This window comes from Piliocolobus tephrosceles, chromosome 13 (genome assembly GCF_002776525.5).
Source record: "Piliocolobus tephrosceles isolate RC106 chromosome 13, ASM277652v3, whole genome shotgun sequence".
Classification (NCBI taxonomy): Eukaryota; Metazoa; Chordata; class Mammalia; order Primates; family Cercopithecidae; genus Piliocolobus; species Piliocolobus tephrosceles.
Window position 1 is genome coordinate 104,243,469 of NC_045446.1, and position 27,236 is coordinate 104,270,704.

A 27,236-nucleotide genomic window follows, 5' to 3' on the forward strand; every position below is an offset into this window, starting at 1 on the left:
CTGCTTTACTCAGAGTCTACTGATTTAAATGTTAATTACATCTAAAAAATACCTTCACAGCAACATCTAGACTACTGGTTGACCAAAAACTGAGTACAATGGCCTAGCCAAGTTAAAACTTGAAAGTTAACCATGACAAGTTGTTTGTTTTCTTACTAAATTTTGGAAGTTTTTATATTCTGGATTCCAGTCCTTTATAAGATTTGTGATTGGCAAATCTTTTCTCCCAGCCTGGGTTGTATTTTCATTCTCTCAACAGTGCCTTTCTAAGAGAATGTCTAAATTTTCATGAAGTTCAGTTTATCAGTTTTGTCTTTAATAGATCAGGTTTTTGATGTCAGATCCAAGAAATCATTGCCCAGCCAAAGGCATAAAGATTTCATCTTTTTATTCCTCTACAAGTTTTATAGGTTTAGGTTTTACTCTAAGTCTATAATCTATTTTGAGTTAATTTTTGTATATGGTGTGAGGTATTTGAAGTTCACTTTTTGCATATGAGTATTTAGTTCTTCCAGCACCATTTGTTGAAAAACACTAGTAGATTTTTGCAGATCAAGTATGCAAAAACACATTTAAGGGTACAAATAATAGAATTAATAATATACCCTCATTTAAAGGCTAAGGATTCTTGAAAGATCTATGGAACATTTATAAAAATTGACCTTATTAGCCATATATAAACTCTTGATTTGGGCCAAATAACACAATAAAACTGGAAATTAAGTGTAAACAACAAGAAGCACAGAAAACCCCCGGGTCCTCATCTCATTCTAATATAGTCAAGAAAGCCCGTTTAATCAACGCAGCAGAGCAGCTGCTGCCAATGGTCATTTCCCATTGGTTGGTATTGAGCCTTGGGTTATCTCCTCCAAACATTGTCAGTAATTAATGCTAGCCTTGGTAAGTGACGTATATGATAATCAGCCTATAGAAAATCTTAGCTAAATTACTGGGGCATGATGGCTTTGAGGAAATGTTATGTTTCCTAGGGACCAAATAGAATAAAAGCAAGAAGCAAAAAACCAAGCAACCAATTCCCCTAAAACACCAGAAGTAGTGTATACTTTATCTTACAGGTTTGCCAAAATTAGGAGTAACTCCCACTTTCTGGTCTTAGCATTACTTTGATCCCTTTAATCCCCTATTATTTGGAAAATTCAGGGCATCAAGATAAATCAAAGAGTTTAATAAATTTGATTCCCAATAAAAGATAATGCTAAACAACATTTGGCCTCTAGCCCCATGGCTACTTCTAGCATATACAGAGTCTGTGTGCAAATTGCAAGGAGGCACAACTTCCTCTGGGCTGAAGCATCCTCACATTAGGCTTGGAAGACAGAATACATGAAACACATACTGAGCACAGACTGCAGAGTTGTATTTGTTGGCTTGGTCTAGCCTCTCCCACTGTTTTAATTGTCCTAAAGCAGGAGTGTCTCATCTTTTAACTTCCCTGAGCCACTTTCGAAGAAGAAGAATTGTTTTGGGCCACACATAAAATACACTAACACTAATATAGCTGATGAGCTAAAAACAATCACAAAAAATCTTATAATGTTTTAAGAAAGTTTATGTATTTGTGTTGGGTCACATTCAAAGCCATCCTGAGTCACATGTGGCCCATGGGTCGTGGATTGGACAAGCTTGTTCTAAAGAATGATGAGACTATGTCTTAGTCTGTGCAGGCTGCTATAACAAAATAGCATAGACTGGGTGGGTTATAAACAACAGAGATTTATTCCTCACAGTTCTAGAGGCTGGGAAGTCCAAGATTAAGGTGCTGTCAGATTTGGTGTCTGGCACAGGCCCACTTCTTGCTGGTCCTCACATAGTGGAAGGAAGAACTAGCTCTCTGTGGTCTCTTTTATAAAAGCACTAATCTCCATCATGAATGTTCTACCTAATGGCAGGCAACTGTTTCAAATGAAGCAAGTGAAGACTTTTCTTGTCTTCTCATGGCAAACATGGGTTCATGATGTCATCCTATCATAACTGGCTTTCCTTGTTTGGGAAATGAAGTGGGGGTTTGTTTTGTTTTAAATATGTGTTTCTAATAAAAATGCCAGTACAGTCTTCAAAGAGGTTTTTGAGCAAGTGATTTTCAAGTGCAATTTTTTTTATCCTTCAGTGTTGAACATCTGGGAAAGAGACACATAGGCATTGCTATAACTGAATAATAACAGACAACAATTACAATCTGCTCATTTCATCTCTTTCTCTGAGAAAAGAAATATTATTAGATGATGAAGGTTATCAGGATTTTTCTGAGGGTCTTCCCAAATACCACTTTCCCCAAGTCAGTCTTGGGATAGTGATTAAATCAGATTAGATTAGATCAAGCTTATCCAGTTTTCTTGCCTCCTTGCTGAGAAAATTGCTTTTGATTTTCTCAACATTTCCTGTTTGAGAATAAGTTCTTTGCCTCATCTTTGCAACACAAAAGAGTGTTTTTGCCACAACAATCAGTGTGTTAAGGTGATTTCAATCATCTATTTCTAGAGAAGAATAAAAACTACCTGTAGTTTCTAAATAACAAATTTCCTTACTTCTAGTCCTCAAGGTTTCCAAAAAATTGGAATTTACTTTTAGCTAGGGCATTCCGTTATAATGGATAAAATGTTGTGATATACTGTGAATTTTTAAAAAACAAATAAAGAAACAGAAAAAGCTCTCAATTTTCAAGAATAATATATACAAACACAGAGGTTATAAAACTGAAAAACTTCATTACAGACTATGCTTTGGTTTACAAAGCTATGTTTTGTATTAGGTATACATTTACTTATTGAATTGTTTCATTGGAAGAAATGTTAGAAATTGTTTAGTTTTGTCTTTATCAAAAGCACTCTGGAAATTAGACCTCAATATTTTGGAATCCTTGAGGACTAGAATTGAGGAAATTGCCATTTAAAAACTCTAAAGCAAGGCTGCCTGGTTTTCAATTTCAGTTCTGCTGCAAATTAATTTTGTGACCTTGGACCAGTAAATAACTTCTTCATGGCTCAGTTTCTTTACCTCTAAAATGGGAGTAGCTCAGAGGTTGACAGAATATGCTGATGACTTAAGTGTGTATTTGAGAGTGTTGGGTTGGAAGAGAAGGCTGGGGTGGGGTGGAGGGCAGGAAGGATGGGGGTGAGAGAGAGAGAGAGTTATATTCAAGGTTTCCAGTAAATTAAAGTGTCCTTTATGAAGTAGAAAAAAATAAAGAAAGATGAAGAGGTCTGGGAAGGATCATCAATTTGCTTTTGCACAGTTAAGTTTCAGTTGTCTAGTAGCCACCATAAGGAGAGATGTAGAATAGATAGTTGGACATACAAGCTTGGATTTCAGAAGAAAGGTCAGACCTGGAGGTGAAGATTTGGGGGCCATCCGTGTGTGAATGGCATTTGACATCATGAGAATGGATGAGGTCAACAAGGGAGTAATTGTAGTTAGAGAAGAGATCCAAAGGTTGAGCCCCAGGGCACTCTGACATTTAGATGTCAGAGAGAGTAGTGACTAGCAAGCAAATGGAAAAAGATCAGTCTATAAGGTAGGAGGAAACCAGGGGAGGTTGGTGTTTAGAAGTCAGTCTTTCTTGATTAATTGAATTAAATGCTGTTGTCAAGTGTATCAAGTAAGACTTACAGCTGTCATTGGATTTAGACATTTAGCAGTGATTGATGACTTTGATGAGAGCAGTTCTGGTGAAGGAATGTGGACAAAGCCTGATTGAAATGATTTCAAGAGAGAATGGAAGGAGCAAAATAGGAGCAGCAAGTATAGACATGAAAAAAAGAAGCTTTGCAATAAAAGTGAAAAATGGTATGTAATGTCTTTGAAACAATAGGTGACATATATTGAGTACTTACTGTGTGACAGATACCGTTTCAGGTACTTGTGTTTTATTTAATGAGGAATAAAGAGTTGAGGCAGTCCTTGCTTTGCATGATAGCAAGGACCATGCAAGCAAAAACTATGCAAAGCAATCTTCATAATCAGTGGGAAGGATTATAATTGTCCTGTGACCTTTAAAAAAATTTTTTTTTTTTGAGATGGAATCTCGCTCTGTAGCCCAGGCTAGAGTGCAGTCGTGAGATCTCTGCTCACTACAACCTCCGCCTCCTGAGTTCAAGTGATTCTCCTGCCTCAGCCTCTCCAGTCGCTGGGATCACAGGTGTGTGTCACCATGTCTGGCTAAGTTTTGTATTTTTGGTAGAAACGGGGTTTTGCCATGTTGGCCAGGCTGGTCTTGAACTCCTGACCTTGTGATCTGCCCACCTCGGCCTCCCAAAGTGCTGGGATTACAGGCATGAGCCACCACACCTGGCCTTAATGTGAACTTTTTGCTGGCATCAGTTCCTGTAGGGCATCTTCATCCTTTTTCCCACAGCCGCTTTCCTCATTTATGTCCGTAAGTTTGCCTTCTCGGTGTCCCTCGGGCTGCATATCTAGAGTCTTTCCAACAGTGGCAGTGCCAACATTCCCATAGTTAGCTCTCTCTTCTGTAACCCCATTTATGTTCAGTTTGAATGTCATTTCCAGTGAAATCACTTTTTGTTTCCTTGCTGCACTTTCATCTTTTGGTGAATTCCCTCTTTCAGTTATCCAATTTTGTAAAATATCACTTTAGATTTATTACTGGGAGACCAGAAGGTAACACAACTACACCCTTGGCCATTTCTGCCTGAACTGAATAACACACACACACAGTAGCCAATCACCAACAGACTCGGGAAGAAATGATGTGACTGGTCACTGATCACGATGCCCATCTGTTACTTACATGGTGATTTGTGGACTGAGGAGCTAGCAGTGAAGTTTTTATTTTATGCAGTTACTCATATTTAATTCACATGGTAACTGAAATTTGAACCATGTTGTTGAGGGACTGGTGTTAATTAAACTATGGTAACTGAAATTTCTGCATATTAGAATGGTGTACAGAACCTGTAACAGTGAGGACCACCTGTAGTAATAGCTTTAAAATATTAATGAAAAGATATACACATTTAAGCAAAACCTGACTTGATGTTGTATACATATCTCTCTATAATGCTACAAATTAATTACACATAAACATGTATAGTCAAATTAGCTCTTCAGGAGACCCATTGCAACATTTCTTCCTCTTCTTTCTACCTTTGTTCCTCTCTCCACAAATATATCCTCTTCTTCCCGTTATAAAATTAAACCTCTTATGTATTTAAATTGGAACAAAGCATAATAGTTGTGTTAGTCTGTTTTCACACTGCTATAAAGAATACCTGAGACTGGGTAATTTATAAAGGAAAGAGGTTTGTTTAATTGACTCACAGTTCCTCATGGCTGGGTTAGGCCTCAGGAAACTTATAGTCATGGTGGAAGGCGAAGGGGAAGCAAGCACCTTCTTCGCAAGGTGGCAGGAGAAAGAGAGAGTGAAAGCAAAAGGGAAGAGCTCCTTATAAAACCATCAGATCTCTTGAGAACTCACTATCACGAGAACAGCATGGAGGAAACTGCCCCATGATCCAATCACCTCCCACCAGGTTCCTCGCCCAACACCTGGGATTACAATTTGAGATGAGGTTTGGGTGGGGACACAAAGCTAAACCATATCAATAGTGTGTGTATGGAGGTAGGGGGTACTGAGGGGAGAATGAACTGGTTGTGGAAGAGGTAATTGCTTATAACCAAAAGAAGCCCCCTAAAGCTATTAAGTTATATTATGAAATTAAATGTACATCTACCATATCATTCTACTTCTAGGACAAAGACTTGCACATGAGAGTTTATCATAGCTTTATTTGTAATAGCCCTAAACTAGAAACAACCAAAATGTCCTTCCACAGGTGACTAGATAAATATATTGTGGTATATTTATACAATGGAGTGCTATTTAGCAATGAAAAGGAATGGACTTATATGTGGAACCCAAAAAGTCAAACTCATAGAAGCAGAGAGTAGAATGGTGGTTGTCAAGGACTTCAGGCAAAACGAACGGGGAGATGTTGGTGAAAGGGTACAAATTTCAATTAGACAAGATGAGACTGTTCTGGAGCTCTATTGTACAGATGGTGACTATAGTTAATAATGTTTTGTATACTTGAAAATTATTAAGATATTGGATATTTAATGCCCTTACTACAAAAAAATAAGTCTGTGAGGTGATGGATATATTAAATAGCTTAATTTAATCATTTCACAATGTATACATATATCAAAACATTACATGTATACTGTAAATGTGTATAATTTAGATCAGGTATACCTTAGTAACATGGTGGGGGTACAAAGAAAGACACCACCCTCCACAAAAAAAGGAAAGAATACTCAATAGTAAACCTGAAATGATGGAGTTCTGTGGGAGGAGAAGTGTATGAATAGTATAATAAAGATATTGCAAGGAAAAGAAAAAGGAATGGACTACTGACATGTGCAGCAACATGGGTGAAACTTCAAATACTTACGCTGAGTGAATGAACCCAGACCAGGAGCAAATACTCCATGATTCTGTTTATATAAAATTCTAGAACATGAAAATATTGGGTTACCTTTGTTATCTACTTATGTATAAAAGGAAATGAACCCCTTTCTTTTTCTTAGAGCATGGTAAGTTGGTTTGGCTAAAAAGGACAAAGATCTTGATAAGTAAAGTGTTGCTTTGCCTTTGGTGATGGGAGTGATCTTAACAAAGAGTGGTAACTAGTAAAACAGTTTCACATCCCTCGGTGTTACATGGGAACTTTTAACATACCTAAATCTATGGACTAGATAGAGTTCCTGCTATATCTGCTGCCCCCTCCCCCACCCCAAGTAAGGAAGAGGTTGTAGCAACACCATTTGTCACATGCACATAGTTCATCCTAGATTCACCAGGTAATGAGGGTGGACATTTGTGTTTGGTAATTGCTTTTACTCAAAGGAATGATAGTACTTCTCATATCTCTGTGACAGAGAGGTAGTTACAATTTGGAGCCAGATACCTAACTCTCATGGAGTCTAGGAGATAGGGGCACTCTCTTCCTTGATGTTTACATTTCAAAGAGATGGTTTCCAGGTCCTTGAGAAAGACATTCCTTGGTTGTAAAGCTGGCAAGAAGGTTTGTTTAGCTTTTGAAAAGATTTATAGACATCTCAAAGAATTTACAGTTAGAAATTTTCTAAAGCAAATGCTCTAGGAAAAGGGAGAGGAGGTCTCTTTCACTTTCTCTCCCTTTTTATACCAGAATTTTACTTTTTAAATTTTTTTGGATTGGGGTTTACCCCTTACAGTACTTATAATTAGAAACTCCTTGAATGTGGTCCAAAGTATATTTCTGTTCATTTGATCTCACTGGAGACTAGAGAAGAATCTCCAAATGTAATTTAACTTTGAAAAGTAAACTTTCTCCTTCAGGCCACTAATTAACTTACTCCAATTACTGTTATCCAAGCCGTTCCTTGGCTTGTTCACTATCTCATCAAAGAAAGGCATTTTTAGGTACGTTTAACCAACCCTACTTTGGAGAAAGCCCTTCAAATTAAGTTCTCTTTTATTCTGGCAATGCCAATGAATATTAAATGTCAGATGTTGTGCCCATTGTCCTGGGTGCCAGGGACAAATGGTAAACAAGACAGCATGCTTCTGTTCCCTCTGGAGTTTATGTTCCGGCAGGAATGAGACATTTAACCAGTGGTATGACCAGCAGGAGCCAGTGCCATGAGTGTGACTCATGGAAAAGCACAAAGTGTCATCTATAGGACAATATTGTGAAATGCCCTAACCTGGAACTGCAAGTGGTCAAATTATGGAGGGCCTGCAAACCTTAATAAAGATTTAGGATTAAAAATTCAGTGCCTTGAGCCTGTTCCTAGAGCTTTTGATTCTTTGGGTTTGGTGCAGCTCAAGAGCCCATACTTTTAACAAGCTCCTCTGTAGGATTCTGAGGCAATTAGTCCCGATACTTTCTTTTGGACACTCTGGGCTATAAACCCTTTGAACGTTTTAAAGCCAGAGATTGGTATAATTGGATCTGAATGGATTGGTGGAAGGATGGGGCAAGAATGGTTTTAAGGGGCTTGGGGAGCTACTGTAGTCATTAGGCAAAGGATGAGGGTAGGTTGGACTAGTGGGCATATAGAGAAGGGACATCTATGTCACTAAGCATTTGAAAAATATTTAGGAGTGAAATAGGATCTTGTGATTGTTTAAATGTGAAAGGAGTTGCTGAGGGAGAAGAAGGGATCAAGGATGACTCCCAGGTTTCAGACTTGAGTAATGGGCTGGGTGGTGGTATCATTTCCTGAGATGGTGAACGCTGGAGGAAGAGCAGTTGGAGCTGAGGTATGGAAAGGAAGAGTTAATATTTTGGACACAGAGACAGCCATGCAGAGATGTTTAGTAGGCAGTTAGATCCAGCAGTTTGAAGCTTAGGAGAGAGGACTGGAGTTTGCATGTAGATTTGAAAGTGGACAGCTGGGAGATGGCAATTGGAGGGTAATGGATGAGACCCCATGGTGTTAGTTTATTTTGCATTGCTATAAAGGAATACCCAAGCCTGAGTAATTTATAAAGAAAAGAGGTTTATTTGGCTCACAGTTCTGCAGGCTGTACAAGAAGCATAGGGGGACATCCGCTTCTGGTGAAGGGGTCAGGAAGCTTATAATCATGGTGGAAGGTGAAGAGGGAGCAGATGTGTCACATGGAGAGAGAAGGAGCAAGAGAGATATCAGGCTTTTTAAAATAACCAGCTCTCCTGTGAACTAATAGATAACTCACTCCTTACTGTGGGGAGCACACCAAGCCATTTGTGAGGAGTCCACCCCCATGACCCAAACATTACCCACTAGGCCTCATCTCCAACACTGGGGATCACATTTCAACATGAAATTTGGAGGGGGACACACATCCAAACCATACCACTGCCTGAAGAACGTGTCTAGATGGAGAAGGCAAGAAGATCAGAAGGAAGCCAGAGCAATATCAGACTATGTTTTGGTCAAGGAAGAGGAAGAAGTGCCAGCAGTAGATACCAAAAAGTAACAGCTAGGGAGATGCAAGGAAAACTGGGAGATTATGGTATTCATGTAAATACCTATGGAGAATGGTCCCTGGTGATTTTCTGTATTTTTAATTTAGCCGAAGCACATTCAAAACATTGCAGCATCCTTTCCAATCACATTTTCTGGAGGGTGGATGTTCTTAGTGCTACATGTATGGTTCTAGTCCAGGGACCAGTCACACTTACATTGAGCACTTAAAAAATATTCTTTAGGATCAGAGAGTTATTATAGCCACAAAAGCAACAAGTCCCTCTCCTTCCAAATGGACATCTCTCATGTTTTCCATCGCACTTTGGTGTCTGAACTTCTCAGGAGCAGACCCTCAATGGCCTTTTGTCCTGTAGATGAAAACATTGATAGGAAAGGGTGATGACAATGACTGGGTTGTCTGTCGCTACCAGGTCAATTTCTTGGGTGATATGTTCATATTCATCTTTTAGGCCAGATGGAGTGGCTCACACCTGTAATCCCACCACTTTGGAAGACTGAGGTGGGTGGATTGCTTGAGCTCAGGAGTTTTAGATCAGCCTGGGCAACATGGCAAAACCCTGTCTCTACAAAAAATACAAAAATTAGCCAGGCATGGTGGTGTGCACCTGTAGTCCCACCTACTCCAGAGACTGAGGTAGGAGAATCACCTGAGCACTGGAGGTCAAGCCCGCACTGAGCCAAGATGGTGCCACTGCACTTCAGCTTGGGCATCGGAGTGAGACCCTGTCTCAAAAGAAAAAAAAAAAATTCATCTTTCAGTGAGAAGCTCTTCAGAGTGATAAATGGGAGTCGATGTCTTCTCCACTGAATGTGAATGTTTTTCTTGCATCTTGAGATACATGATTTTTAAGTAATCTAGTTCCATAATAAGTTTTTAAAAACTTAATATTGGTGAAAAATAAACAATAGCTTTTTTTTTTTTTTTTTTTTTTTTTTTGCAAAGGAAAGCATCTGTCACTTTAAAATGTGTGATTGTATTGGCCATATACCTGCTAAATCTTGCAAGTGTATGAGTAGGGTGGTATATAAATATAGTGGTGCTCAGGGAACTGTCTAGCCTTCACCCTATCTGTAATCCCACCATTATAGACACATGCCTTTGTCCACTTGGCCAAGTGATTGGCTCAGGGGTAGCCACATGGCCCATACAGATTTCTTTCTGGGATAGATAAATGAATGTTGGGGAAAAAATTCTTTCTTTCCTATTGTGGTTGCTAAGCCAAAAAGACATGAATCTGGTCCATGGGCAGCCACCTTTCCTCCTGCATGTGAAAGCTTTTCTGAAGAAGAAAGCTGGCGCGCACAACCAGAAGCAAAGTTGAAAAATGGAGAGAGAGGAGCTCTGATGACACTGTGTGAGAGGTGAGTCTAGCTGTCATTTTGAATCCCTTATTTACCAGTCATGTGGTAATGACCTTTCTTACCTAAGCTAATTGACTTACTTAAGTTTTTGCCATTAGCAACTGAAAGTATCCTAATTAATACAGCAACCATTGGTTCAAGTATTCACTTTATTGTTGTGGGAGACCTTTATTAAATACCCTTTATGGACCTGAAGCCCACTATCCTATCCCTCTGCAATTACCATAATAAAAAAATAGGATAATTAATTTGTGACTTTCTAATTTTAAGTTACTTCAGAACAGTATGCTCCTTTTCAGGAAAATAAATTATATTTATTAAAACAAGGGAAGGCAGTATTTGTTAGGTTCCTTTGAGAAATCTCTAGAGATGATGCTTGACTGCTGTTCTAATGTTTCAACCATGGGACTGAGAGGGACATGCCTCAAACAAGATACCAGAGTTATGACTGGGTTTGTTAAGGTCCCTTTATTTCTATCCCAGGGGATGAATAAAAGGAGGCAGAACCCTTGTGCTGTTGTGTCCACAAAACTTGGGTGTTTAACTCTCAGGACCAGGTGAGTTCCTAGCTTACTGTGGGGCGGTGGGGTGAAGGTTTCCCACTTTTGACAGAAGGCTTAAAACTGTGATGTAATATTTGAATATTACTTACTGTTGCCTGAGAAGAATGATCAGAGAGCTTTGATTGGTCTTTTGTGTCTTGGTGTCCTGAAATTTCTATCTCATGGTCTAACGGGTTTCAAAGTAAGCCTAGCACAGAGAAGGAACTCATCTCAGATTTTGGTAAGGTTTTAAAACACATAAGATAATTTAATTTAGAGCATTGTTGCCTAAAAAGAGCAGTACACTAGCTCAGATGAATTAAAATGGCAATGATAGCACTTTCCTTAGAACGTGTGAAGAGGGCAGATATTTTTAATGTTTTTTTTGTGAAAAAGGAAGTGACATTTTAAAAATAAAAAATACAGATCTAAAAGGTGAATGACACCAGGTAAGAACAACAACATAGATCACATTTAAGGTAATTCATAAAATTAAACTTGAATTTTAAAGTTAAGTTAGAAGACATGTAATTTAAAAACCTTTGGGAAGTAGTAAATCTACTGGTGCAGTGTAGAAATCTCCCATGTAGTAATTCAGCTTCCTTTTCAAATGGTCATTGATGGGCGTTTAATCCTGTCTGTTGGCAAATTTTTGAAATCTATCTCCCTTCTAAAGGGAACTGAGGACTTCATCTCAATTATGTACTTTTCATTCACTTTTTCACTCTCTGGTAAAATAAATATCCCTCATAAGCAATATTCAACACCACTATGTTTATATACCACCCTTCCTATACACTTGCAAGTAACTGTAGCAAAAGATTCAACCATTTTTTCCTCCTACCTCAGCATTGAAGGAACATAGCACAGGTACCATTAAGAATAGTCACACACAAATTGAAAGAGGCTTTAGTCCATCTTTCAACTGAAATGTACAAAAGATGGATTAAAGTCTCTCATTTTGTGCTCCTGAACAAGTGGTGGCTGGCACGCACACATTTATTGAGTGCCTGTACTGTGTCAGTAACTATGCAAGGTTGAGAGGATACAGAGATGAAAAAAATATATTTTCTGCTCTTAAGTAGTTCACAGCTTATTGTAAATCCAAATACAAAACACAGCAGTGTATAGGCTCCTCAGCATTGAGGCTGAGGTTTGGAATGCAGCTGTGAGCTCCAAAACAAGGCAGTTGGCTGACCTGGGATCCATATTCAAGACACTGGCCTTGTCACAACTGTAGTTTAATAAACTGAGTTAAGTAACTAGAACTATCTGTTCAGTCTCAATGTTACCCTAAGTACTTATGAAAGAATTTCAGAAAAAATTCCTAGGCAATTTCCTCTTTACAGACAAAGCAATCCTAACGTGATTTTTAATTTGGGATTTAGAGCATATTTTTCATTAGTTTTAACCATACTTTCAACATTTACATATCCTCTTTCTCCCTTCCTCCCTGCATAACAGCCAATTATGTTTCTTCAGTTATTCATCCCTGTTTGAAAGCAGGCGCGAGGTGCCTTAGTTAATACAGCTGCAACTACTAAGGTCTTGCATGGCCACCTTAGCCCTATAATGCCGTCAACTACTATCACATTGTCTAATCTGTCAATCCCATGCCTTCCACCACTGTATTTTGAATCTGAGTACACTAAGACTTTGGCTCTCCAACACTACTCTACTCTGTATGTGTGTCGTTCCATAAGAAGCTTTGTTCCAGTAGGAGGTGTGGTTGCCTTGAGAGATCTGAGAATGTACAATCCACAGAATTTTTTTTTCAGCCAGTTGTTAGTTGTAATTGCTCATCATTGGATTACAACAATTAGGTTCCTTCCACTGCTCCCAGCATCCAGCTACTAATAATTCTACTCCTCCTTCACTTCCTAGAGCTTGTAGTTCACAAAGTTTCTACCTAGGAAACCTTGCCAAACTTACTTTATGTTCTCTTTGCTTTTCATTTTTCATTTACTACCACCCTAATCTATAGTTTGTATATTCCTTATAAACATAAGTTATGAAAGCAACAGTAAGATTTTACAATTTCAATAAATAGATTTGTTAAAAATACTTAAATTGTTCAAGAAATAGCAATTACATATCTTGAGCCAGACTGCTTTGGTTTAAACCCCAGCTCTGCCACTCGCTGTTTGGGTCACTCATCTGGACTCTTTAAACATCTGAAAAATGAGTATAATAATAACATATAGGTAGTATTACATAGTGGTTAGAGTGAGAGGATTCTGGCGTTGGGTTCAAATCTTAGCTCTGTCACTTATTTGCTGTCTAATCTTGATCAAATTTACATAAGTTTTCCAAAGCACCGTTTGCTCTTTTATCCAAGGATAATGATAGCACCTGCCTTAGGAGATTGTTGTATAAATGCAAGGCCTTAAGCCCAGTGCCTGGCACATCTTAGTACTAAACACATGGTCGCTGTTCTTAGGAAAAACACATAACACATTTAAAATTGATCAACTGAAACTCAGATATATAGGTTTCTAACTTTTCTGTGTCTGGCTTAATATTGTTCCTGTTGTTGATGGTGTCAGGGAAAAAGTAAAACTTCCCATCCCAGGCTATAGTCTCTTATGGTTTAAGAGGGTGTCTTTCAGATGACTCCCACATTTCTTTTGTTAGTAAAATGGAAAGTCTTAGAGGATTCCTCTCCCTGCCATACCCCTGTGTTCACACTCCCTTCCTTCTTCTCTTTCCCTGATTGGTCTCTGGGCAGAGAAAGAAGCTTGCATCACCTCGTGATAGTAGGAGTTCCATCCCAAGAGGACTCACCCTCTGCTGGTTCCCACTGAACCCTGGCTGATGTGTAACTCATGCTACCTCACCTTTGAGTGTCTGATGCTATTCTTCCTGCATCTACCATTGATGCTTTTATGGGTTTTGTAACTTGTGGCCTGTTTTCCAGTCAAGGGAAATAGAAGATGGTTGCTCTTCCATGGAGAACTTGGGTAATAATGTCTCACTGATGACTGAGCCCCCACTGGGCTCCTACTGATGCCGATGACCTAATGTGACTCAGCAGCACTCCTCTTCCATATCCCTCCCCTATGACTTTGTATTGTTCAACTCTGCCGTCCTTTCCACTTGACTAATGGAATCATATATCCTGCAAGTTATTCTGTTATCAAAATTCCAAATGGAAAGTGAAATTCAAGTCCCCCCTTTAGTTTTGGCATTGCCTTAAACTATCTGGGGTATTTTTGTTGTACTTTCCCTAAGTTTTGGATGTGGAGGGTAGAACTGAGGACCTCCTTGATGACTGCCTGTGCTCTCTCCCTCTCTCTTTTTCTTTCTCCTCTCTGGGCTTGTTTTCCCCGTGCCCAAAGGGCTTTCCACTTTTCCTCTCTAGGTAGTGGGAGTGCCATATCTTTTTTGTTGTCTACTCCTTGGCTTTTTGTAAGATTCTGGTCAAGTTGGCCAGACTTGACTCTCTTGATTTATGATCTATGATATATGAAGGGATATTAGAAACCCCCTTTATTCTCCTTAAAAAACAAACCGAGTTAGCTTTCACGTCTTTTCTGTTTCTGCGGGCTAGAATTCTGGTTTGAACATGTAAACTGAGCAACACTTCTCTTTCCACCTGAAATGATGAATATTGTTGATCAGGTAGGTGGGACTTGCAGGATAACATGACATATGGGAAATGAAATTTATATCACTTTAGTATTTCAAAAATATTCTTATTTCTGTTTATAGAATGACAAAAAAAGCAGAAAAATAATAATTTATAATTCTATCTCTGAGACATAGTCACTGTTAATAATATTTTCTAGCTGGGTGCTAACTGGGTGACTTAGAGCAAGTTAATTTATCACTTTGATCCTTAGTGTCCTTTTTTGATAAATGGGAATAACTCTTCCTCCTCCTCCCAGAGAGTTTTGATTCAAAATGATATTTTTTAAAATTTCAAATTTTTGTGGTCACATAATAGGTGTATATATTTATGGGGTATATGAGATGTTTTGATACGGACATATGATGTGTATTAAACATGTCAGGGTAAAAGGGGTATCCAGCACCTCAAGCATTTATCCTTTCCTTGTGTTATAAACCATTCAATTATATATTTCCAGTTATTTTTATTTTTTGAGACAGTCTTACTCTGTTGCCCAGGCTAGAGTGTAGTGGCACGATCTTGGCTCACTGCAGCCTCCACCTCCCAGGTTCAAGCAATTCTCCTGCCTCAGCTTCCGGAATAGCTGGGGTTGCAGGTGCTCACCATCACGCCTGGCTAATTTTTGTCTTTTTTTTTTTTTAAGTAGAGACGGGGCTTCACTGTGTTGACCAGGCTGGTCTCGAACTCCTGACCTCAAGTGATCCTCCCACCTTGGCCTACCAAAGTGTTGGGATTACAGGCATGAACCACCACACCTAGTCATTCTAGTTATTTTTAAATGTCCAATACATTATTGTTGACTATAATCACCCTGTTGTGCTATCAAATAATAAATCTTGTTTATCCACTCTATTTTTATACCCATTAATCATCCCCACTTCCCAAACATACTACCCTTCCCAGTGTCTGGTAACCATCCTTCTCTCTATCTCCATGAGTTCAATTGTTTTAAGTTTTTAGCTCCCACAAGTAAGTGAGAACATGTGAAGTTTTTCTTTCTGTGCCTGGCTTATTTCACTTAACCTCCAGTTCCATTCATGTTGTTGCAAATGACAGGACCTCATTCTTTTTTATGGCTAAATAGTACTCCATTGTGTATATGTACTACATTTTCTTTATCCATTCGTCTGTTGATGGACACTTAGGTTGATCCTAACTTTTGGCTATTGTGCTGTGATAAACATGGGAGTGCAGATTTCTCTTTAATATACTGATTTCCTTTTTGGGGGGTATATACTTAGCAGTGGAATTGCTGGATTGTATGATAGTTCTATTTTTGGTTTTTCGAGGAACTACCAAACTCTTCTTCATAGTGGTTGTACTAATTTACATACCCACCAGCGTGTACAAGGGTTCCTTTTTCTCCACATTCTTACCAGTATTTGTTATTGCCTGTGTTTTGGATAAAAGCCATTTTATTATAACTGGGGTAAGATAATATCTCATTGTAGTTTTGGTTTGCATTTCTCTAATGATCAATAAGGTTGAGCATGTTTTTATATAACTGTTTGCCATTTGTATGTCTTCTTTGTAGAGATGTCTGTTCAAATCTTTTGCCCACTTTAAAATTGGATTATTAGATATTTTCTTATAGAGTTGTTTGAGCTCCTTACATATTCTGGTTACTAATCCCTTGTCAGATGAGTAGGTTGCAAATATTTTCTCCCATTCTGTGGGTTGTCTCTTCACTTTGTGGATTGTTTCCTTAGCTGTACAGAGGCTTTATAATTTGAATATGATCCCATTTGTCCATTTTTGCTTTGGTTGCCTGTGATTATGTATTATAGTCAAGAAATCCTTGACTACTCCAATGTCCTAGAGAGTTTCCCCGGTGTTTTCTTCTAGTCGTTTCATAGTTTGCGGTCTTAGATTTAAGTGTTTAATCCATTTTGATTTGATGCTTGTTTATGGTAAGAGATAGCGGTGGTTTCATTTTTTTGCATATGGATAGCCAGTTTTCTCAGCATCATTTATTGAAGAGACTGTTCTTTCTGCAATGTATGTTCTTGGTACCTTTCTCAAAAATGAGTTCATTGTAGACATATGGATTTGTTTCTGGGTTCTCTACTCTCTTCTATTGGTCTGTGTGTTTCTTGTTACACCAGTACTATGCTGTCTTGTATACAATAGCTCTGTAGTATAGCTTGAAGTCAGGCAATGTGATTTCACCAGTTCTTTTATTTTTGCTGATGATAGCTTTGGCTCTTCTGGGTCTTTTTTGTTTTTTTTCTATTTCTGTTAAGAATGTTATTGGTATTTTGATAGAAATTGCGTTGAATCTGAAGATTGCTTTGGGCAGTATGGACGTTTTAACAATATTGATTCCACCAATCAATGAATATGGAATATCTTTCCTTTTTGTGTGAAAAAAATTTCTTGCGTCAGTGTTTTATAGTTTTCATTATAGAGAGCTTTCACTTCTTTGGTTAAATTTATTCCTAGGTATTTAATTTTATTTTAACTATTATAAATTGAATTACTTCCTTGATTTCTTTTTCAGATTGTTCACTGTTGGTATATAGAGATGCTACTGATTTTTGTATGTTGATTTTGTATCCTGGAAGTTTACTGAATTTTCTTATCAGTTCTAATAGTTATTTGGTGGAGTCTTTAGGTTTTTCCAAATACAAGCTCATGTCATCTACAAACAAGGACAATTTGACTTCTTCTTTTCTAATTGCTGTAAAATTTCCTTTCCAGTTTGGATGGCTTTTATTTGTTTCTCTTGTCTGACTGCACTAACTAGGGTTTCCCATCCTATGTTGGACAACAGTTGTAAAACTGGGCATGCTTGTTTTGTTCCAGATCTTAGAGAAAAGGCTTTAAGATTTTTCTCCATTCAATATGATATGGGTCTGCGGCACATTACTTTTATTGTGTTGAGGTCTATTCCTTCTATACCCAGTTTTTTTAAGGGTTTTTATCATGAAGGGATGTTGAATTTTATCAAATGCTTTTTTAGCATTAATCGACGTGATCATATGGTTTTTGTATGTGATATGATGTATCACATTGATTTGCATATATTGGGCCATCCTAGCATGCCTGGGATAAATCCCACTTGGCCATGATGAAAGATCATCTTAATGTGTTGTTGAATTTGGTTTGCTAGTATTTTCTTGAGAATTTTTGCATCAATGTTTGTCAGTGATATTGACCTTTATTTTTCCTTTTCTGATATAGTATTGTCTGGTTTTGGTGTCAGGGTAAAACGGCCTTCATAGAATGAGTTTGGAAGTGTTCTCACCTTCTCTATTTTTTGGAATAGTATGAGTAAGATTGCTATTCATTCTTTAAACATTTGGGAGAATTCAGCAATGAAGCCATCAGGTCCTGGGCTTTTCTTTGCTGGGAGACTTTTTATTATGGCTTCAATGTTATTACTTGTTATTGGCCTGTTCAGATTTTGGATTTATTCATGGCTTAATATTGGGAGGTTTTATGTGTCTACGAATTTATCAATTACTTCTAGCTTTTCCAATTTGTTGGCATGTGGTTGCTCATAGAACCCTCTAATGATCCTTTGAATTTGTGTAGTTTTGGTGTTAATGTCTCCTTTTTCTTCTTTATTTATTTGGGTCTGCTCTCTTCTTAGTTGAGCCAAAGGTTTTTCTATTTTGTTTATCTTTTAAAAACATCAACTTTCCATTTTGTTGATATTTGGTATTTTTTGTTTGAATTTTATTTCTGCTCTGATCTTTATTATTTAAGAGCATATTGTTTAATTTTCATGTATTTGTATAGTTTCCAAAAATCCCTCTTGTTATTGATTTGTAGTTTTATTCCATTGTTTTCAGAAAGATACTTGATATAATTTCAGTTTTTAAAAAATCTTTAAAGGCTTTTCTGTGGCCTAACATATGGTTCATCCTTGAGAATTATCCACGTGCTGAGAAGATTGTGTTTTCTGCAGGCATTGGATGAAATGTTCTCTAAATATCTATTAGGTCAATTTGATCTATAGTGCAGATTAAGCCCAATGTTTCTTTGTTGATTTTCCGTCCGGATGATCTGTCCAATGCTGAAATTAGGGTGTTAAATTTTCCAACTATTATTGTATTGGGATTTTTGCTCTCTTTAGCTTTAATAATATTTGTTTTACATATGTATGTGCTCCAATGTTGAGTACATGTATAGTCACAATTGTTATATCCTCTTTCTGAATTGACCATCTTATTATTATATAATGCCCTTCTTTGTCTCTTTTTATAGTTTTTGTCTTGAAGTCTATTTTGTCTGATATAAGTGTAGCTATTCATACTTATAAACTTTTTTGGTTTCCATTAGCATGAAATGTCCTTTTCCATCCCTTTATTTTCAGTCTATGTATGTCTTATGGTGAAGTGTGTTTCTTGTAGGCAACAGATTATTTCGTCTTTTTATTTTTGTCCTTTCAGCCACTCTTGTTACTTTTGATTGAAGAATTTAGTTCATTTACATTCAATGTTATTATTGATAAGCAAGGGCTTACTCTTACCATTTTGTTATTTGTTTTCTGGTTGCTTTCTGGTCTTCTCTTCCTTCTTTCCCTTCTTCCTGTCTTCCTTTTAGTGAAGATGATTTTCTCAGGTGATATGTTTTAACTTCTTGCTTTTTATTTTGTATATCTGTTGTATGATTTTTGATTTGTTACTGCGAGGCTTTCAAATAATATCTTATAACCCATCATTTTGAACCCATGACAACTTAACACTGATTGTGCAAACAACAAAATCGCAAGCAAAGAGTAAACTAATGTGAACACTATACTTTATTTCCTTGCTTTTTAACTTTTTATTGTTTTTATTTATATCTTATACTGTCTCTGTCTTGAAAAGTTGTAGTTATTATTTTTTATTTGTTCACCATTTAGTCTTTCTACTCATGATATAGTTTGCACATTACAATTACGGTGTTATAATATTCTGTACTTTTTTGTGTTTTTACTCTTATTAGTGAATACCTTCACATGATTTCATATTGCTCATTTACCTCCTCTTTTTCAGACTGAAGAACTACCTTTGTCATTTCTTATAGAAAAGGTCTGATATTGATGAAATCCTTCAGCTTTTGTTTGGAAAAGTCTTAGTTTCTCCTTCATATTTGAAGGATATTTTTGCTGGATATACTATTCAATGGTAAAAGTTTTTTCCTTCAGCACTTTGAATATGTCATGCCACTCACTCTTGGCCTGTAGGGTTTCCACTGAGAAGTCTGCTGCTAGACATATTAGAGCTCCATAATATGTTATTTGTTTCTTTTCTCTTGCTGCTTTTAGGATCATTTGTAAATCCTTGACCTTTGGGAGTTTAATTATTAAATGCCTTAGGTAGTCTTCTTTGGATTAAATCTGCTTGGTATCCTATAACCTTTTTGTACTTGAATATTGATATATTCCCTAGGTTTGGGAAGTTCTTTGTAATTATCCCTTTGAATAAACTTTCTACCCCTATCTCTTTGTCCACCTCCTTTTTAAGGTTAATACCTCTTAGATATGCTCTTTGGAGACTCTAGATCTTGTAGGCATACCTTTTTCTTTTTTATTTTTTTTTTCTTTTGTCTCCCTGACTGTGTATTTTCAAATAGCCTGTATTCAAACTTAACTAATTCTTTCTTCTTGATCATTTTGCTACTGAGAGACTCTGATGCATTCTTCAATAGACCAATAGCCTTTTTCAGCTTCAGAATTTCTGCTAGATTCTTTTTAATTATTTCAATCTGTTTTATAAATTATCTGATATGATTCTGACTTTCTTCTCTGTTATCTTGGATTTTGTTGAGCTTCCTTAAAACAGCTATTTTGAATTCTCTGTCTGAAAGGTCGCGTATCTCTTCCTCTCTGGGATATGTCACGGTGTATTTAGTTCATTTAGTAAGTTAATGTTTTCCCGAATGTTCTTGATGCATGTGGATGTTCTTCAGTGTCTGGGCATTCAAGAGTTAGGTATTTATTGTAGTCTTCATGGTTTGGGCTTGTGTGCACCTGTCCTTCTTGGGAAGGCTTTCCAGGTACTCAGAGGAACTTGGATGTTGTGATGTCTTTGGTCACTGCAGCCATATTGGCTTTAGGGCACACCCTAAACGCAGTAATACTGTGGCTCTTGTAGACTCAGAGGTACCACCTTAGTGGTTTTGGGTGAGATCTGGCAGAATTCTCTGGATTGCCAGGCAGACATTTTTGTTCTCTTTCTTTACTTTCCCCCAAACAAATAAAAATCTCTGTCTTTATGCTGAGTTGCCTGGAGCTGGGGAAGGAGTGACACAAGCACACCTGTGGCCACCACCAGTGAGACAGTACTGGATCAGACCCGAAACCAGCACAGCACTGGGTCTCACCCAAGGCCTGCATTGACCACTGCCTGGCTACTGCCTATGTTCATTCAAGGCTCAAGAGCTTCTACAGTCAGCAGGTGAGAAATCCAGCCAGGCTTATGTCCTTCCTTACAGGGCGATGAGTTCTCTCTGGCTGCTGGTGGGTCCAGAGATGCCATTCAGGGACCAGGGACTCTAGTTGAGAACCTTAGTGCTCTGTTCTACTGTGGCTGAACTGGACCCAAGCCACAAGACAAAAGTTTTCTCCACTCTTTCCTCAAGCAGAAGGGTCTCTCCTCATGGCCGCCCCTACCCCAGGAGCCCACTTGGTACTCTGCCCCACTGTTACCAGGTTGGTACCCAAGCTGCAAGACAGAGTTCCCTTTAGTCTTCCTTCTTTCCTCAAGCAGAAGCAGTGTCTTCCTATAGCCACCACATCTGAGAATGTGCTGGGTCACACCTGCAGCCAGCATTGCTCTGAGTCTCACCCTGAATGAATACTGCCTGGCTACTATTAGCTTATTCAGGGCCCAAGGGCTCTTTAGTTAGCAGGTGATGGATCTCGCCAGGACTAGATCTTTCACTTTAACACAAGGGGTTCCCTTATTCCCCAGAGTGTGTTTAGAAATGTCTGGAAGCTAGGACCTGGAATGGGGGCTGTAGGATTCTGCCTGGTGCCCTATCCTACTGTGGCTCACCTGGTTTCCAAGTTGCAAGACAAAGTCCTCTTTACTTGTCCCTCTCCTCTCCTTGAGCACAGGGAAGAAGTCTCTCCTGGAGCCGCAAGCTGCACTGCTTGGGGTTGGGAGACAGATGACACAAGCCCTGTCCTGGCCACAGCAGCTGGTATCTCACTTGGTCATGTGTAACCCAAGTCAGCTGGCTCCAAGCCTGGCATAGCACCAGGACTTGCCCAGGAGTTGCAATCCTTGTGGCCTAGACTGCCTTTCAAATTAATTTAGGAGCCCACTCCAGAGATTTTTAGCCCATGTTGGTGGGTCTTGCTGGAACTCAGGTCCTTACTTCCGGGATGGACAATTTGCCTCTTGGTAGGGCTGGTCTAAATGCTCCCTCTGTGGGTGCCAGCTGAGAGTTCTGTCCTACATTGCTTTCCTTTGTGACAGGGCAGGACTTAGTTCCAATGCCATGTCCCACAAATCACTGTGCTCTCCCTCCCCCAAGTGCACAGATTTTTCTCTCCATCCCATGCCACTGCTACTGGGGAAGGGGTGGCATAGGCAATTCAAGACTGTCGTTCCTACCCTCTTCAGTTTCTCTTTCCTTAATATGACGTTAAAACCAGGTACTGTGGGCTGGGCGCGGTGGCTCCCGCCTGTAATCCCAGCACTTTGGGAGGCCGAGGCGGGTGGATCACAAGGTCAGGAGGTCAAGACTATCCTGGCTAACATGGTGAAACCTCGTCTCTACTAAAAATACAAAAAAATTAGCTGGGCGTGGTGGTGGGCGCCTGTAGTCCCAGCTACTGGGGAGGCTGAGGCAGGAGAATGGCTGAACCCGGGAGGTGGAACTTGCAGTCAGCCGATATCACTCCACTGCACTCCAGCCTGGGCGACAGAGTGAGACTCCGTCTCAAAGAAACAAACAAACAAACAAACAAACAAAACCAGGTACTGTGATATCCCTCACCTGATTTTTGGTTCTTTAGGTTCTTTATTGTATGGATAGTTGTGCAATTGGTTGTTCCTGCAGTGGGGGAGGATCACAGGAGGCTTCCATTTGGCCATTTTGTTCCACCTCCTCAACGTTTTTTGTTTTGTTTTGTTTTTTAATCGTAGAAGTAGTTGTTATATATAATTTGTTCTGATTCTTGATTTTTTATCCCTGTTACAATACCCAATTACTCTAATATGTGTGTCTTTATAGTATATTTTGATAGTCAGCTGCTGCATAATGATGTTTTGATGAACAACGGACCATATATATGATGGCGGTCTCGTGAGATTATAATGGAGCTGAAAAATTCCTCTTGCCTAGTGATGTAGTAGCCGTCATAACATTGTAGTGTAATATTACTTATGTCTTTGTGCTGATGCTGGTGTAAACAAACCTGTGCTACCAGTCATATAAAAGTATAACATATATATACATTATGTATGGTACATTATTGATAATGATAATACACGATTATGTTACTGGTTTATGTATTTACTGTATGATACTTTCTTATTATTATTTCAGAATATACTTTTTCTACTTATTGAAACAGCCTCAGGCAGGTCCTGCAGGAGGTATTTCAGAAGAGGGCATTGTTAGTATAGGAGATGACCCCCCCCATGTTACTGCCGCTGTGCAACTCACGGTCTTATAGGATGTGAAGGTGGAAGACAGTGATATTGATGATCCTGACCCTGTGTAGGCCTAGAGTAATGTGTGTGTTTGTGTCTTAATTTTCAGCAAAATTAAGAAAAAAAAAAAAGAATTTAAAATTAGCAGAAAGCTTATAGAATAAAGATATAAAGAAAAGAGTGTTTTTGTACAGCAAGTGCAAATGTTTATAAACTCTATAATAGTGTATGTAATGTCCTAGGCCTTCCCATTTACTCACCACTCACTGACTCAGTCAGAGCAACTTCCAGCCCTGCAAGCTCCATTTGTGGTAAGTACTCTATACAGGGGTACCATTGTTTATCTTTTATATTATATTTTTACTGTACTTTTTCTATATTTCGATATGTTTAAATATACAAATATTTATCATTGTGTTACAGTTGCCTACAGTATTCAATACTGTATAAATATAGCATAAAAACAGTATAAATGCTGTACAGGTTTGTAGCCTAGGAGCAATAGGCAATATCATATAGCCTAGGTGTGTGGTAGGCTATGCCATCTAGGTTTGTGTAAGTACACTCTTATGCAACAACAAAATTGCTTAATGATGCATTTCTCAGAATATATCTTTGTTATTAAGCAATGAACAACTGTATTTGGTAAAATACAAAGATATTCCACGTATTTTATTATGCTGTTAAGCATCTTTTAAAATAATTTATGTCAGTTATAACTTGTTTATTCTTTCACATGAACATTGGAATAATTGAGTTTACTTCTTAAGGATTTCATTGGTATCTTCATTTAAATTGCCTTATGTTCATGTTTTTAAACGTACTAACAAACAGGTTGTCTTTTTTGGGCCTCAGTGAAGTTTGGTAGTTTTCATTATATAAGACGTTTTGCATTTCTTGTTAGGATGTTTCTTATGTATTGCATGTTTCTGATTACTGTTTAAGATGGAACTTTTTTCCTGTTAAATTTCTTAAGTGATTACCGTTGAGATCTATGTCTCTATCTATTATCTGTATTGATGTCACTATCTGTATCTATATTGCTGACTTTTGTATCTTTTTAAACTAGTTATCTTACTGACTTCTGCTAGTACATTTTCATTTTATTTACTCAGGTTTTTCCATATAGAGAAGAATCACTTGAAAACAGAGAGTCATTTGTCCCCATTTAAGAATAATTTGTTGTATATTTTAAAATAACTGAACGAGTGAAATTGGAATGTTTCTAACACAAAGAAATGATAAATACTTGAGGAGATAGATATCCCAATTATCCTGATTTGATCATTAGACATTGTATGCTTGTATCAGTGTGTCACATGTACTATATAAATGTGTGTAACTATTATGTATCCATAATAATTAATTACAAAATAATCGATTAAAATTATTGTCCTTTATTACATTGGCTATAACTTACAGAAAAATATAATGAACACACTGCTCTTCCTGAATTTAATGAGACTACACTCTATATTTTATCATTAACCGTAATATTGGCTATCAATATGCAATAACTATTTTCTGTTAGATTAAGGAAGTTTTCTTCTATTTTCAGGAGGCTTTTGTATTTATTTTAATATTGCTTTCAGTTTAATTATTTTTAATCTTTGCAATTATTGAAATAATTAATTTTAATCTTCAGAGGTATTGATGTGACTAATTAATTGACTGGTGTTTTTAACATGCTAGTGGATTAGCATGTTATTTATATTAATAGTGAGATTAGTTTGTGATTTCCTTTTTTGTGCTGTATTTATGTGTGGGCTTTGGTATTAGAGTATTGGTGGTTTGGGAAAATGAATTGGAAGTGTGCCATCTTTTTCTCTGCTCTGGAACAACTTAAATTGCATGTTAATTATCTTTCCTTGAAGCTTCAATAGGACTCACTTGTAAAATTGTCTGGACATGTTACAGCTTTTGGAGTTATTTCTTAGGCAAAAATTTCAACTTCTCCCGTGATTATTGATATCCAGATGAACTGTTTTCTCAAGTCTTTTCTGTAAGTTTACGTGTTTTTAGAAAATCATGTGTCTTATCCTTATTTTCAGAATTTTTAGCTTAGGTTACTGTGTTTAAATTTCTTATACCATTGTTACATACTTCTATATCTATGAATAAAGCCTAATTCGTGCTTTTAATGTTTTGAATGTGTTTTCTGTTGTTTAAATATATAAGAGGTTTGTCCATGTTATTGATATTTGCAAAGAAATTAACTCTTGGATGTATTTATCAAATGTATTTTTATTTTCTAATAATTTCTCTTGATATCTTAGGTTTCTCATCTTGTTTTTTTTTTTTTGCCATTTTTCAAATTCATTTTGATTTTCTATTTTTAAAATGAATATATTTATGACTGTAAAATTTCTTCTGAATATATTTGTCCTCATATCAGTTTTGATTTGTAGATTTTGTTGTCTTTATAGATTTAATAGCCTGTAACTGCATTTTTAAGCTTTTGTAACAAATAAGTATAATTTACAAGCAATAAAATACACATATCTTAAGGGTACAATTAGATTAGTTTTTTCATGAAGTAAAATTTATACAGAGTGAAATGCACATATGTTAATTGTACAATTTGGTGAGTTTTGACAAATACATGTGTCTGTGTAACCAACACACCACCCAAGACGCAGAAACTTTCATTACCCGAAATGTTGTCTCCCATCACCTTCCAGTCAGTTCCAACTCCTCATGGACAACTGCTGCTGATTTCTGTCACTACTAATTCATTTCATTGATTATTGGGCTTTGTGTATATGAAATCTTATAGTATGTGCTCTTTTGTGTCTGGCTTCTTTCCCTCAGCAAAGTGATTTTGAGGTTAATCCATAGTGTTGCTTATATCAGCAGTTCATTCTTTTTTTTTTTTTTTTTTAAATTGCTGAGCAGCATTCCGTGGTATGACTATACCACAATTTGTTACCCTGTTTCTAGATGAACTTTTGGGTTGTTTCCAGTTTTTTGGCTATTATGCATAAAGTTGCTATAGGAATTCCTTTAAAAATCTTTCTGTGGACATGTTTTCATTTTTGGGGTATTTACTGGAATTTCTGGGCCAAGGGGTATGGTTAATTTTATCAGAAACTGCCAAAATGTTTTCCAGTGTTTGTACCATATATAACACGTACAGAAATGCATGAGATTTCCACTTATTCCACATCGATATTAATAATTGGTATTGTCTGTCTTTTAAGTTTTAGTAACTTTGTTGGATACAAAGTAGCATATCATGTGTTTTAAATTTGTATTTTCTTGATGGATGATGATATTGAACATCTTTTTTGAGTGCTTATTGGCCATTCATATACTTTTGTGGGGTGAAGCGTTAGTTCAGTCCTTTTGTCCATTAAAAAAATGGGTTGTCTGTTTTCTTTGTTATTTGAGTTGTAAGCGTTCTCCACATATTCTGGATATAAGCTATTTGTCATATTTATGTATTGTAAATCTTTTCTTCTAGTTTGTGATTTATCCTTTTAACAGTGTCTTTTGAAGAATAGAAGATCTTAGTTTTATTGCAGTTCATTTTTGTCACTTTTTCTTCTATGGTTATTGCTTTTTGTGTTTTACTTAAGAAATCCTTACCTACATAAATATTGTAAATTTGTTTTCTTCTTACAGCTTTACAGTTTTGTGCTTGATCCCATCATTCTTCCCAAATTAATTTTTATGTTTGGTGTGAAGTGGTATGAATTGGTATGAAGGAGAAGTCAGGGTTCATTTTTATTTTCCCCATTTGGATATCCAGTTGTTCCAACACCATTTGCAGAAAAGACTGTCCATTCCTTATGGAATTATTTTGGTGCCTTTGTTGAAAATCAGTTGAGTGTATTTTGTTGGTCTTTTTCTGGACTTTCTATTCTGTTTCTATACTTGCAGTTTGAGGTTTCTATATTTGATACTCTCTTTGAACCATGAATTATTTAGGAATATGCTGACATCTTTAACAACAGCTCTAACTTACAACACAGAAAACCATTATTTTAGGGCCATGTCAGTAATGATGCCGAATAGTTATTCACCTGAGTAGGGATGTCCATTCTTTAAAGTAGTTCTGAAACCTGGCAGTATGCATGGGAAGTTTTTTAAAACAATACAGATTTTGGA

The 27,236-nt window shown here is 37.3% G+C and overlaps 1 long non-coding RNA gene across 1 annotated transcript; it reads left to right on the forward strand.

Moving 5' to 3' along the window:
- The first annotated feature begins 10,811 nt into the window (after nucleotides 1-10,811).
- On the forward strand, nucleotides 10,812-23,434 carry LOC111540166. The gene is made up of 3 exons (XR_002730907.1): nucleotides 10,812-10,913; nucleotides 20,744-20,918; nucleotides 23,369-23,434. It is a non-coding gene; the product is annotated as an uncharacterized LOC111540166 (long non-coding RNA).
- Nucleotides 23,435-27,236: the final 3,802 nt, after the last annotated feature.